Below are 14,878 nucleotides of genomic sequence, written 5' to 3'. Positions count from 1 at the left end.
GAAAACTTGTTATTCAAATAGCACGCCCAAATTAATTGCTTAGGAAAAACTGTTAACCTTTTCTTCTCTGCCTCATTGTTTCAGCAGTGTTAAAGGTCTTATGGCCAAAGGAAAGGATCCTGAAGGGTTGGTGGTGGGATGGGGGAGAGTTGAATTTTAACTCAGCCAAACTGGGGACTAATTTCCTTGGCAGTTCAAAAGCTCTTAATGAAGGCTTTCTGCCAGACAGAAGCAGCGTGGGCCACTGGGCAGGCATGCTGAGGCCATCCTTCAGAGAACAGGCTGGTATCCTGTTCCTCAGAGGCAGCCCCTCCCTTGGCTGGAACAAACAGCCTTCCTCAACCCCCACCCCCATCCCCATCACTGTGCTCATTCGAACCTCTGTGCCCCGCCTTGAAACTCTGCTTGTAATTCTTTCCCCCCACCTCTCTAATTTCCCTCCTTCCAGGTTCAACTCAAAACAGCCTTACCAATAAAGAACTTCAACCCAAGGGCACTCTCCTTCCTCCAAACTATCATGAAGCTGCTACAGTTTTCACTATTTCTGGTAGATTCTTTGAGCTAGTTGGTCAACTCTAGACAAAGTGAAGTGTTAGTTGCACAGTCGTGTCCAGCTCTTTGTGACACCATGGACTGTGTAGCCTGAGAGGCTCCGCTGTCCATGGGATTTTCCAGGCAAGAATACTGGAGTGGGTAGCCATTCCCTTCTCCAGGGGATCTTCCTGACCCAGGAATCGAACCTAGGTCTCTTGCATTGCAGACAGATTCTTTACCGTCTGAGCCACCAAGGAAGTCCTACTAGACACAAAAGCCTTTCTCTTTGATTTCCTGGCTGCAATTTTCTTTCTTTTCTTAAAAAATAAATAAAAATAGTCTCCCTGCCTGATTTTATCATTGTTTACTGTATCCACAGAAGTGGAACATAACCAATTTTTCACTGCTATTGCATCCAGGCATGATATTATTTCAACTTAATCCACCGTGATCAACCCAAGTGCATATTTGGATTTTGCAAAAGTTCTCTGACATTAGAATTTAAAAGCATTCTGAAAGAATGGAAACTATTTCTCCAACAAGGACAGAAGGAACTGAAGAAAAAGTGCACAGAGGGTATGTCATGTTACTTACATTCCTGTGCTCTGGGGAGCATACGCAGAGAAGTAACCTAGAGGAACTTTTCAGAAACATGTCCAAAGATACTAGGGAAAATCCTCTCTCTATTAACAAAAATGTCTTAAAGGCTTTTTAGATGAAACAAAAAGTAGAAATGTTTTTCTATTTATGTCTCCCTAACTTTTAAAATCTCCCTTGGTAGTAATAGAAGTGGATACAGGGAATAGAGATTCATGAGAGAGAAATAATTCTTTCTTGTGTGTCTAGACGTCCCTACCTAGGGAAGCTTAAAGGAAATTGAGTGCAGTCAGCCTGTAAGGGTGAGCAGAGATCATGGAAATGCACTGATAATTCAGAATCGCATTTCCACCTCATTAATTTCAACCCCTGTTCCCTTCTACTGGTTCTTCTACAAAAGAACAAGGTAGACTAAGTTGAAGATAACATCCTATCTGCACTCCTGCCCTCTCCTCCCCAAGATGCTCAGTTGAGTGGAAGATCATTAACAGAAGGCAAAACAAGTGGCCCACAACTTTCACAACCCAGCTAGCCTCCTCTTCATCACTTAATTGTGCCAAGAGTAGTATGAGTATACCACTTTAAATGGTATTCCACTAAATGATGAGTATACCACTTTAATATTGGCGAGATCTAATATGAAAATTATTTTGGGCCTTGGTCTGTTTCCAGTTTGTCAATACCCTAGATTTTACCAAGTTAGGGAATCTTAACATAACGATGGCTAAAGTCACTTAACTACAGCTAGTGAACGTCTGTGGTTTTATTCTCCCTCCCGTTCTTTGGGAAGGGGGAATTTTGCATTGCTTTCAATAGGACAATAACTGAAATAATTTTAATAATTGATAGGGTTACTAATTATTGCCTTTACTGGGAAGTGATTGAGGCACTGCCTCTCTCTAATATTTTCCTCTGATATTTTACAGTATGTGCTCATCCTACTATTGCATAAGAATGTGAATTGTAAATACACTAAGTCATTATAAGGAAAAAAACCCTATATTCTTGCAAGGAAAATTTGAGGATTTACCAATACTAGATAAAACATCTGGGTGATAATCTAGGGAACTTCAGACATTAATTAAGTATTCTAGAACAATCAGATATAAGTGCAAAGAAGAATATTCAAAGTCATAGGAAGCCATTGTAAAGAGAGGAGGAAATTAAAGCAGATGTAAACACCAGAGACTAGATGGTAAAAGGGTCAGAGAAGGTAGTTTCTTGTGAGAGTCAGAGTGAGTCCTACTCAAAACTATGCTACAGACAAATGTAACTTTCCTTTTTCCTCTACTTTACCAATGCCAGCTTAGAACTTCCAATAACACAATAATTATTATTACTACTTATGGAGTTTACATTTTAACAGCGTTTGACATTATAACAAACGTTTGACAGCGTTTTAAATTATCTCTAACTGGCAAAATTTTAGGCTGGAAAAACATGGATGAAGGGAAGTTTGTGGAAGCAATTCTGTAGCCCAAAATTTCTTTTGCACGTTAAAAGTGCTTTAGTCTAACCTTGAATAGTAATAAGGAAAAATTCTAGGCCCTGATCAAGGTATCTGGTATGAGGAAATAAAACACATATGCCAGCCACATGAAAAGCAAGATTAAAAAGAGTCCAATACGTCTAGCAGGGTGTGTTGGTTGGCTTTATGTGTCAACTCAGCTAGGCTATAGTATCCAGGTTTTCAATTCAATATTAATCTAGATGTTCTATAGAAGTCTTTTGTAGATGTGGCTAACATCTACAATATGTTGACTTTCCCTTTTATTTTTTCAGTTGACTATGAAATAAAAGAGATAAGCCTACTTAATGAGGGTGGGCCTCATCTAATAAGTTGAAAGAACTTAAGAACAAAACTGAGATTTCCCTGAGGAACAAAAGTCTTGACACAACAGTCTTGGGGCAGAATTTACCCAAGACTGCAGGGTCAGTCCCTGCCTGGAGTTGCCAGCCTGCTGGGCTGACCTACAGATTTCAGACTTCCTAGCACCCCTCCCCTCCCCTCCATAAAATGTCTATCTATTTATCTATCTACATAGCTCCATCTCTATCTGTCTGTCCTTCTGTCCATCATCCTTACTGGTTCTATTTCTCTAGAGAACCTCAATATAGAGAGTTACTAGGGAAGACCTGAGGAGGTGATAATAAACTGACCCCCAATGAATAAGGAATCAGCTATATGGGAAGTAGAGGTTAATTATGTTCCTTTCAAAGGGATGAGCATATATATACCCAAAGGCCCTGAGATGGGAAGTAGCTTGTGATAAATAAGGATGTGAGACAGAACTCAAGATGTTTTAGGCACCGTGAGAAATAGAGATGGCCCAATATGAGGTTGGAGAGGTTTGCAGAAGTCAGATTATACAAGACTCTTAGTTAAATACTTGAACCTATTTTTTAAACTACCATAGAAGGCCAATGAAGGTTTTTAACCTGTAGAAAGATAGCTGCTTCTGGAGAAGACAATGGAGACCAATCAACGGAATGTTACTATAGTTGTCCAGGTGGGTAATAGGAATAGCCAGGCCTAGTACGCTGGCAGAGGAGATGGGAAGATGTGGGCTGATTCAAGATTATATGATGGAATGCATGAAGAAAGTAGGAGGTGAGGGCATCACAGATACGCCTATGTTTCTGGCTCATACAGTTGGGTGGATGGTGGTGTTAATGCATACAATGGGCTAGACTGGGAGAGGAACAGGATTAAAGAATGTAAATTAAGAGTTTAATCTTGCTACTGGAGCTCAGAAGAAAGATTGCAGCATTTGATATAAATTTGGAAGACGTCTTTTACTAATGGCATTTGAAGTCACATGAATGAACATAATTAATCAAGGAAAGCAGAAGAGGAATCAAAGACAGAGTGCTCAGGACAGAATCCTGAGTCATTCTGACATTTAGAGATGGGTAGAGAAGAGCTAGAGAGTTTGGAAGGGGGCAGTGAGAGGAAGAGTGTACCAAGAAGTGTTGTGTTTCAGAAGAGGAGGTCGTCAACTCAGCGAAATGCTGCCAAGAAGCCAAGCAAAGGGAGAACAGAAAGAAAAAGGAACGTAGGGCTTGCTAGCATGGCCTCACTCTGAGAGTCCTGGTGTCTGGTGTGCCTGATCATTTACTTAAGGTGTTCTCATTTACCATCCACCATTGATCATGCCCCATCATGTCTAATTCCAGGCTATTACTGGGTCTCCTGGGTATTGGTTTTCACAACTGGATGTGTGTGTCCATGCTCTTGTTCCAGTTGTATCCGACTTTTTGTGACCCCATGGACTGTAGCCCACCAGGCTCCTCTGTCCACGGGAATCTCCAGGTGAGGACTGGAGTGGGTTGCCATGCCTTACCCAAGGGATCTTCCTGACCCAGAGATCGAATCTGCCCCTCCTACATCTCCTGCATTGCAGGCAGGTTCTTTACCACTGAGCCACAGGGGAAGCCCAGCTGGATGTATATGGGGGCCTAACTGTTTCTGAAAGAGAATGAAGGAAAGAGTTGGTTTCCAGGAACCTGTGGATGAAGAAGGAAGAAAAGAGAGAGGGTTACAGAGAGGAAGGACATTCTACATTCCCCAGTCTGACCTTCAAGAAAACATCTGATCTATAGGCAGCATCTTATATAAAAGATGAATGTTTTAGGGAATTCCCTGGCAGAGCAGTGGTTAGGACTTGGCACTTTTACTGCTGTGGCCTGAAAGTTGAATCCCTGGTCAGGAAGTAAGTGGGGTATACCTATGGGGTATAGCCAAATAAATAAATAAATAAAATTAAAAAATTTTTTAGAAGATGAATTGTTCTAAAGGTTCAAATATCCCAAGTTCTAGGTTACCCTTTCCTTTAATATTGGTTTTTTCTTTTTTTCTGCATTGTATTTGAAGGTTAATTTTATGTGTTGACTTGACTGGGCAACGGGATGCCCAGATAGCTGGTAAAACATTATTTCTGAGCCGTTGTGAGGGTGTTTCTGGAAGAGATTAGCATTCGAATTAATAAGGTGAATAAAGAAGATCCACCCTCACTGATGTGAACGGGAATTTTCCAAACCATCGAGAGCATGGATAGCGCAAAAAGGCAGAGGAGGTGGGGATTTGCTCCTTCCTCCTGAGGTGGGACATCCATTTTCTCCTGTCCTTGGACATCTGCACTCCTGGTTCTGAGGCCTTTGGATCTGACCTGGACTTATGCTGTTAGCTCCTCTATTATCGGGCCCTGGGACTTGAGCTGAACTGCACCCCCAGCTTTCTTTGTTCTCCAGCTTGCAAATGGTAGATCATGAGATTTCTTGGCCTACATAACCATCTGAGTCAATCTTAAAAGAACTCTCTCTCTGTCTGTGCATGCTCAGTTGCTCAGTCACGTCCGACTGTTTGTAGCCCCACAGACTGTAGCTCTTTAAGCTCTACTGTCCATGGGATTTTCCAGGCAAGAATACTGGAGTGGGTTGCCATTTCCTCCTCCAGCAGATCTTCCCGACCCACCCAGAGATCGAACCCACGTCTCCTGCATTGGCAGGTGAATTCTTTACCACGGAGCCACCAGGGAAGCCAAATATATTTATATATATAGCTTCTATTGATTTTGTTTCTTTGGATACCCCTGACTGATACACTCAGCCTGGCCTCAGAGATCATATCTGACCTGGCATAAAAGAGAAATTGTTTTGAAGATTCAAGTATCCCAAATTCTAAGTTAGGAGATTTATCCTCTCTCTCTTGATATTCTCGTTTTTCTCCCTTCATCACATTTAGCACAATTTGTGATTATGAATGTATTTGGTATAACAATTTATTTAGTGCTTATGTCTGTGCTAGCTGTAACTTTCATGAGGCCAAAGCCTGTCTGGTTCCATCTGCTTGCATCTAGTGTCTAGCACAAGGCCTGGCACACAGTAAGAGTTCAAGTTATAGTTGCTGAGTTAGTAAATGACGATAGTTTGTGTAGGAAGAGAAAACTACAGCCATACGTTTATAGGCATACATAAACTCATGAACTAAAATTCAGTAGTCTTCTATTTCTCCATCTGCATTCATTTGTCACCTGTTTATAATGCTCTCCTCCACTAATAGACAAATGGTGGAAGACCTTAGAAACTTAAGAGACTGTTTGGAGAAACGGTAGAGAGCATTTGGTGTATTAACTTGCTTTTCCAGAGATTTTTTTTCAAGAAAAGACAACTGTTTTATTTTACCTGTAGAAAGTCTCAGGTAGAATTCTGTACTGATATTTGGAGATTAAAAACATTTTTTCCTGACATGTCCCCCAAAGTCCAGATGTACAGAAGCCGAAGTTCTAGAACCACAGGAAGTTCACTTGTGTAGTTTCCAGACCAGTGGCCAAAACCACCGCTCTTCAAAATAGGGAGTCTGGGGACAAGGTGTATAAGGGAACTGTGAGCTTATACCACTGATGTAGTAAACTTTTCTTAGAGAAATAAGAGAATCATACAGTTTTAGAGTTAAAATGGGTTTGGGGCCCGTTTTCCTGACTGTATAGTTTGGGAAACAAGGACCCACAAATGAATTGTAGAGTTACATGGCCAGTTACAACTTGTAATAATCTCATGCCTGACCTCAAATCAAAATACTACATCATGTGTGTGTATATGTGTGTGTATAATTTGTATAAATTTTGAATTCTGATGTGTAATCAATACTGGAGCACATAATATAAATGGCTTGGCTATTTACTTTGAATGGGAAACAATCCCTCAATATATTTAGTTCATGAGTTTGGAATTTTTATATTAGGTTTTCTCCAAAATGAGGCACCACTGAACTATTCTGATGAACTATCAGCTTTAGTGTGAGTGAAAATGTCACTTTCTCCTCTTACAAACTCTTGCTAAGACATCGGTGAGCTCAGCGGGGCTATAGAATGTGGAGAAGCGCCCTGAGCTCCAGTGACCCAGGCCTGGCCAGCAACAGCCTAAGTGGAGGGTCTCACACATGAATTACATCCCTGTCCTGCCAACTTTTTATAATTCACTTATTTCTGTGCATTTTTGAGGAAGTTGATAGTTTTGTGTGGCCATATATTAATATTTACTTTCTCGGTTACAGAATTTGGTTTAGAAATGACTACTATAGTAGTTTTCTCAAATGTTTTTCCACAATATAGAGAGAGTTTTCTCAAATGCTTTTCCTAGAGTGCTTGCTTTCTATACTAAAATGGGTACCAATGGCTTTGCTGGTTGCAAATCAATAAAAATGTGTGTTCAGTCAGATAGAAAACACACATAAAGATGTAACTCACTCGCAGAAGAGCTATTGTTTAGAGTAAAATTTTTAATTCCTTATTTTAACATTGTTTTCTTACTTTGTATGGTTTTCAAATACTAGGAATTCTGAAGTCAGACTCCTTTTATATGCTACATTTACGGTTCTTACAGCAAAGTGCTATTTTAGCCAGAAATAATATTCTTGTGCTCCTCCTAAGGACTGTTTTCCTAAATTGTCATGATTTGATGATATCATAATATTTTTCACGTTTTACCTTAAGTATCACTTAATTCAAATGATTCTTTTTAAAATTAAAGAATATAGAAAGACGTGGTAATAGTGTTTCAAGGAAAGTAGCTATTGAACCTTTTCCCCAAATTCTGTTATAAAAAAACACCCTTCATTTGTATCAAAAACTATGTATTCATGCATAATTTTATCTTACAGATAAATTATCAAAAGATGATAACAGAGCCCTGCTTTAGTATAAATATGGAAGATAGTTTAAAAAGTTCACCCCAAAACGTGTCTTATTCAACTGTATATTATCAACACTTAACAAACATAAAGGGCTTATTAAACACTTTTGAATTAATGCTAATATCAGCTGGGTACACAGAAAAGAATAATTAACATTAGCCAGTATTAGTCTATATACCATCTATAATAAATAGATTAAATTTTACACAAATTCAATCCTGTAAGTACTTTGAGGAGTTTGCAGAAAAATTGAGTAGGAAAGACGCTCTCCTTAATTGGAAAAAAAAATCTCACAAACAGAGATACATTGATTTTAGAGACCATACGGAACTGGCCTGGCAGATGGGTGGGAGTAGGTGGTTCCTGGCATGCAGAAGGGCCCTACAAGTCCCTCTTTCTGCTTCTTGTCAGAAAAGAGATAATAAGATTGATGCACACCCTAAGTGTTTCTCTCTCTGTTTTTCAAAAAGGTCCATGTAGTTATGATACTTGGTGGCTATTTATATTCTTGTGCTTGCTGAGCTTTCTTTTCTTCTCTTTCCTGGACAGGTCTACTGTGAGTAATTTATCAACTATTTAAATGGAGTGTTTCTAGCTGAAACAGATAGGTTTAAAAACCTCACTGACAGGATTGACCATTTGTTTGGATTCCCAGCACACAGGTTACCAATAGACTCCCTTCTTCTGACTTCAAATCCAGATAGTGGATCATGGAGTGTGTGCATTTGAAAAGTTATGTATAAATTCAGTAGAACTTAAAAATCAAAATCAGTAGTGGAATGCACCATCTAAAGGAACCCTAAGCTCTACTTATGTTTACTTGTTTTGAGTGAAGATTCCTTCCATCCAATCCCAAACAAATTTGTTTCCTCAGTTTGGAATGTTTTTACTGTGTTTTCTCCTAAGTGAAGTATTTTGGAACTTGTTCTGATAGCTTCAAATCCCAAATTTAGTACAAATGAAAATGTCATTTTTCTCTTCTATTTTGTTAACAGTTTGATATGTATAATTACAGACTTTAAAAAAACTTACAATCTTGTGTCTATCCTACCCAAAATGTAGGATGGCTGACAGCATTTTGTAGTAGCTAATGCTTCGCTTCAGCTTTCTCTTGCACTTAACATATATATAGCTATAAAATAACTCATAAAACCTTTGTATCAGTATAGAATTAAAGTGATCGCCTGCAGGGAATTTTAAGATGGAAATAGGATTTGAAAACATGCAACCCATCTTTTACTTATATACTTCAATAATATTTGAGATGAGGACATATTATTCTTATATTTTTCTTTTTTAAACTTTTTATTATCAGGCTTTTAACTTTATTATTTCATACTTATACAAAGTTAACCAGAATAGTAAAATGAATGCCCATATATCCATCAACAAGTTTCAGCAATCATAAACTCTTTGCCAACCTTGCTTTACCTGCTGCTGCCGCTGCTAAGTCGCTTCAGTCGTGTCCGACTCTGTGCGACCCCGTAGACGGCAGCCCACCAGGCTTCCCCGTCCCTGGGATTCTCCAGGCAAGAACACTGGAGTGGGTTGCCATTTCCTTCTCCAATGCATGAAAGTGAAAAGTGAAAGTGAAGTCGCTCAGTCATGTCCAACTCTTCGCGACCCCGTGGACTGCAGCCCACCAGGCTCCTCCGTCCATGGGATTTTCCAGGCAAGAGTGCTGGAGTGGGATACCCCCATAAATTTCTCACCTCCTATCTTATTTGGAAGCAAAGCAGAAATATAACATTTCAACTATAAATAAAATTTTAAAATATGTGTACGTATATGTATGTATATTTAAAACAGGAGGAGCTGTTTTTAACATTAAAAACTATCAGTTATTTCTTAATATATAATCAGTGTTCAAAGGTCTTCATAAATAGAATAAATAACTTTTTTTTAGATGCTGTTTGAATCAAGATACAGATAAGGCCACATGTTGTGACAGTTAATATGTCTTTTAAGTCTCTTTTAATCTATACATTAACCTTATTTCTTCCCCACCATTGAAATGTATTGTTTAAAAGGAAAAAAAAAAAACAGTTTTCTTCTAGACACTACCACAGCCTACATTTTGCTAATGCTCGTTTACTGATCTCTGAGGTCTGTTTGAACATATTCCTCTGACGTGCACTTTTTGTAAATTGGTAGCTAACTCTATCTAGAGGCCTGATCAGGTTCAGATTATCTTTTTCAAAACAAAATAGTCCTATGTTTGACTCTCTTTAGTCCTCAAAATTGTCCTCTTTTTGTGATGTTAGCAACCACTCAAGCTCTTGCCTAGATCCGTTCCTTATCAGAAGTTGCAAAATAGTGATATTCTAATTTCATCATCCCTTTTATTTGTTATCTAGGGTATTTCCATCATGTAAAACCCCTCCTCATCTACTATTTGGTTACCAGTGGAGTAACTTCTTAGGAAAGACATGGTGATTCATTTCTATGCCTTCATTTATCATTTTTCAAAATAATGAGTTGGTTCCAATGGTGACTAGATAGGGGTTTTTTCTTTTTCTTTTTTTTTCTCGTACCATTATGAACTTACAGGTTTCAACACAGTTGAAATTTTATAACCAATTGCTGTTATTATACTTACTGATGCTAAAATTGGTCTATCTATACCCACTGAGAATCTCTTCAAGGTGGTTCCTGAGTTCCTTGGTTATGACCCTAGCGTTCTTTTGATACCTTTCTTGTACATTTCTTTCCTCAGACTTGAAGTTTGCCATTTCTCTAAGGAGTCCATGTTCTGGTTAGTGGGAAACATTTGGAATGAAATAACTTTTTAGTTGAATGGATAATTTCAATCACCTTTCAGCAAACCCTAAGCATAGTTTAGGGGCTAAAATTACAAGGATTGGAGTAAAAAAGATCAAAGCTTGAACCTCAGCTCCATCACTCACAGATGGTGATCTTGGGAAATTTACAAAGCTTCTGGTTCAGGGCAAGATAACAAAGAAACACAGATTGAGTGTTCTCTCCTGGAGAAAGGCCACAGGAGATGACAGACCTTGGAGCTGTGCTCAGCAGTTAGCCACAGAAAGAAATTCTTGGAGAGTGTCGGAGTTGACTTGATCTACCAGCAGGGAAACTGGCCAGGGGTGGGGAAGCCCTGGGGTCACAAGCAGGGACTCAGTTTGGGGGGAATGTTTTAGTTCTGCCCTTTCCTCATCCGTGTTGCCCTAGGCAGATTTGCCCCCTCCTTTGGGTATCATAGAGGCAGGATTTTCAGAGCATAGGCCAGAAGTAGTGGGGTAACAACAAGGCAGAGCTCAGATCAGGTATGGGTATAAGCAGATGGCAATGAGTGTAGCTGGTCTGACCAGTCCCTATGGTATCTACTTATGATACAGAGTGGCTGCCTCCAATAAAAGATAGTTCAGAAGTTCTTTGGAGACCAGTTGAGCAAAGCCCTGTGCCTTTCCCACAAATGCACATAACCAATATAGGCACCAACTCATCTAGAGCAACATAAGCTTACTATAGATGTCTGCCCATCTGCACAGATGAATTTTGCTAACCAAGGCAGCGCAGGGATAAAGAATTAGCCTGCCAATGAAGAAGATGCAGGAGACGTGGGTTCAGTCCCTCGTTAGGGAAAATCCCCTGGAGGAAGAAATGGCAACCCACTCTAGTGTGCTTGTCTGAAAAATCCCATGGACAGAGAAGCCTGGCAGGCTACAGTCCATGGGGTCGCAAAGAGTCAGGCAAGACTGAGCAACTGAACACACACACACACACACACACACATACACAAACAAAATGGTCCCAAAGGAACAAGGATGAGTTCAGAGGGCAAATACTGAGAACTGTGAGTCTGAGGAACAACCAACTGAACAACTTATGTCAGAGAAAGCAGAACTCATGGAAAAGGGGAAAAGAATTTAAAACCAGAATAACAAATATGCTTGAAGAGCTGAGAGAAGATATTGGAAACATAAAGTGAGAATAAACAGTTCTTACTAGAAAAGTAAAAGAATTAGAACAAATCCCAACAGAGAAAGACAGTACTGATGGTGTCACTTCTAGGTGGAATCTAAAAAAAAAAGCCAAATTCACAGAAGCAGAGAGCAGAAACAGGAGCTCGAGGGTGGGGGGAAATAGAGACAGGTTGGTAAAAGGGTATAAACTTTCAGTTACAAGATGAATAATGTCCGAGGACCTAATGTGTAACCTGGTGACTATGGTCAATAACACTATTGTGCATTGAAATTTGCTAAGAGGGGTAGAATTAAAATGTTCTCACCCACCTGCCAACAGTAAATATGTGAGATGATAGATGTGTTAACTTAATGGGCAAAATCCTTTCACAATGTTTACATATATCACATCATGGCATCATATATTTTTAAGTCTCTAACAATTTTGTTGATTATACCTCAATAAAATGGAAAAAATAATTTTAAACTCCTGTAATTATTGAATAAATAATTCAATTGAATAAACTGAATAATTCAATTGAATAATTATTGAATAAATAATTCAATTGAATAAATATTCAATAAATAAATAATAAATAGAATGAAGGTATCTAGTAAATATATGAGCTGGAAGATTAAGTTAAGGAGTTTCCCCAGGAGGCAAAAAAGTGTAAGGATAAAGAATGCAAAATGGAGAGAAAAGAAACGTAGAGAATCAGGTAAGTGTTAAAGTCTCTGTATTAGGGACACAGAAAGGAAAAAAAGGAAATGAAGAGAGACCAAAAGTTCAAGAATCATGATCAAGAATTTCCTAATGTTACAGCTGCTGCTGCTGCTGCTAAGTCACTTCAGTCGTGTCCGACTCTGTGCGACCCCATAGATGGCAGCCCACCAGGCTCCCGCATCCCTGGGATTTTCCAGGCAAGAATACTAGAGTAGGTTGCCATTGCCTTCTCCAATGCATGAAAGTGAAAAGTGAAAGTGAAGTCGCTGAGTTGTATCCAACTCTGTGCGACCCCAGAGATGGCAGCCCACCAGGCTCCTCCGTCCAGGGATTTTCCAGGCAAGAGTACTGGAGTGGGTTGCCATTGCCTTCTCCAATGTTACAGCTATTAAGTGGCAAAACCAGGAGCTCAGTCCAGGCAAACTAGCTGGGCCCTTAACTATTATTTACTGCCCTAGACTTAGAATATCAAATGCAAATCTGGAGGAAGAGAACCAAGTTAGGAACAGGGCATAAAGAGGGAAAATTATAAAATAAGCAAAAGAGAGGCAGTGTATAAACTGAAGAACAGAGTGTGTTTGTAATGGAGATTCCAGGCTTCTTTGGTGGCTCAGCTGGTAAAGAATCCACTTGCCATGTGGGAGACCTGGGTTTGATCCCTGGGTTGGGAAGATCCCCTGGAGAAGGGCATGGCAACCCACTCCAGTATTCTTGCCTGGAGAATCCCATGGACAGAGGAGCCTGGTGGTCTACAATCCATGGGGTTGCAAAGATTTGGACATGCCTGAGTGACTAAGCACAGCACTTAACTCCATGTGACTGAAGTTCTTAAAAACAGTCAGACTTCCCTATGGTCCAGTGGGTAAGAGTCTATCTTCCAATTCAGGAGACAAGGGTTCAATCCTCGGTTGGGGGACTAAGATCCCACACACCATGGGGCAATTAAGTCCAAGTGCCACAACTAGAAAAAGCCCGTGTGCCTCGACTAAGACCCAGTGCCGCAAAACAAACAAGCAAACAAACATCAAAACCCCCTAAACACAGAAGCCACCAGCTAGAAATAACAACAAAAACAGATAAAGATATTTCATCTCTCGAACTCTCAATTTCTTCATCTGTAAATGGGAGATTATAACCCCTACATCATAGGGTTGTTGTAAAGATTAAATAACATAGTACATGTAGAATTCTGAGTACAGGAAAATAACTGTATATAATTACATAAAAATTATACAGTTTTTATTTATCCAAATATTCATAAAAAAATTGTTGAAGATCTATGTACCAGGCAGTGGAATACAGTGGTGACCAAAAATCTCTACCTGTGATGGAGCGTCTGGAGGGGCAGGGGTTGGGCTGGGGCAACAAACAAACAAATGTAAATAGATAATGTCATGTAGTGTATGTGCTATCAACAAAATTAGAGCAGGGTAAAGGAAGAGAGGGTTTCCCAGGTGGCTCAGTGGTAAAGAACCCACCTGCCAATGCGGGACATGCAGGAGACGTGGGTTCAATCCTGGGTCGGCAAGGTCCCCTGGAGGTGGGAATGGCAACTCACTCCAATATTCTTGCCTGGAAAATTCCATGGACAGAGGAGCCTGGAGGGCCATATAGTCCACGCGGTCGCAAAGAGTCAGACATGACTGAGCATGCATGCCAAGGAATAGAGAATGGAGTGTGAAGCGGTTCTATTTTGACAGGATGCTTGGCAAAGTTCTGTCCAAGGAATGAAGTGAAAAACCACCTAGGGGAGTGGAGTTCTTGGCAGAGGAAACAGTGTGTGCAAAGATCCTGGGGTGGAGAGTACTCGCAGTGTATGTTCAAGGGATAGCAGAATGCCGGCATCCCAGGGGCAGAGAGAGCCAGGGAAGTATAGTTGGAAATCAGATTGGAAAGTTTTTCTTTCAGCGTATAAAAGCTCTGTCTTTGTGTATCCCAGGACCTCAGAGGCACCCATCATGGAGGAAAGCCCAGGACACGCCCTCCTACATGAGCAAACTCCTTCTAGCATCTTAAGGGAGAAGGCAATGGCAGCCCACTCCAGTACTCTTGCCTGGAAAATCCCATGGACAGAGGAGCCTGGTATGCTGCAGTCCATAGGGTCGCTAGGAGTCAGACACGACTGAAGTGACTTAGCAGCATCATCTTAGATTTAGGATGTCAGAAGGTACCTCTGTCTCCTACTTGTAGCAGAAGACATCTCAAAATTGAGCTTCCTGGGCCATTTGCCTTTCCCCTGCTGGCCACCAGAAGTATCTTTTGATCTTCAGTGGTCATTCCAAACCAGTCCTCTAATTGCCCTTGTCTGGGTCCGTGGGAATTACTCAGAAATGTTTGAAGTCAGGGAGTCAGCCGCACTCTGAGTCACCCCTTATTCTAGGGGAGGCAGCCAGGAAGCAGCCGGGT

This window comes from Bos grunniens, chromosome 16 (assembly GCF_055505025.1).
Source record: "Bos grunniens cultivar Pamir isolate PY7600 chromosome 16, Bosgru_T2T1.0, whole genome shotgun sequence".
Taxonomy (NCBI): domain Eukaryota; kingdom Metazoa; phylum Chordata; class Mammalia; order Artiodactyla; family Bovidae; genus Bos; species Bos grunniens.
This window is presented reverse-complemented; position numbering follows the sequence as displayed.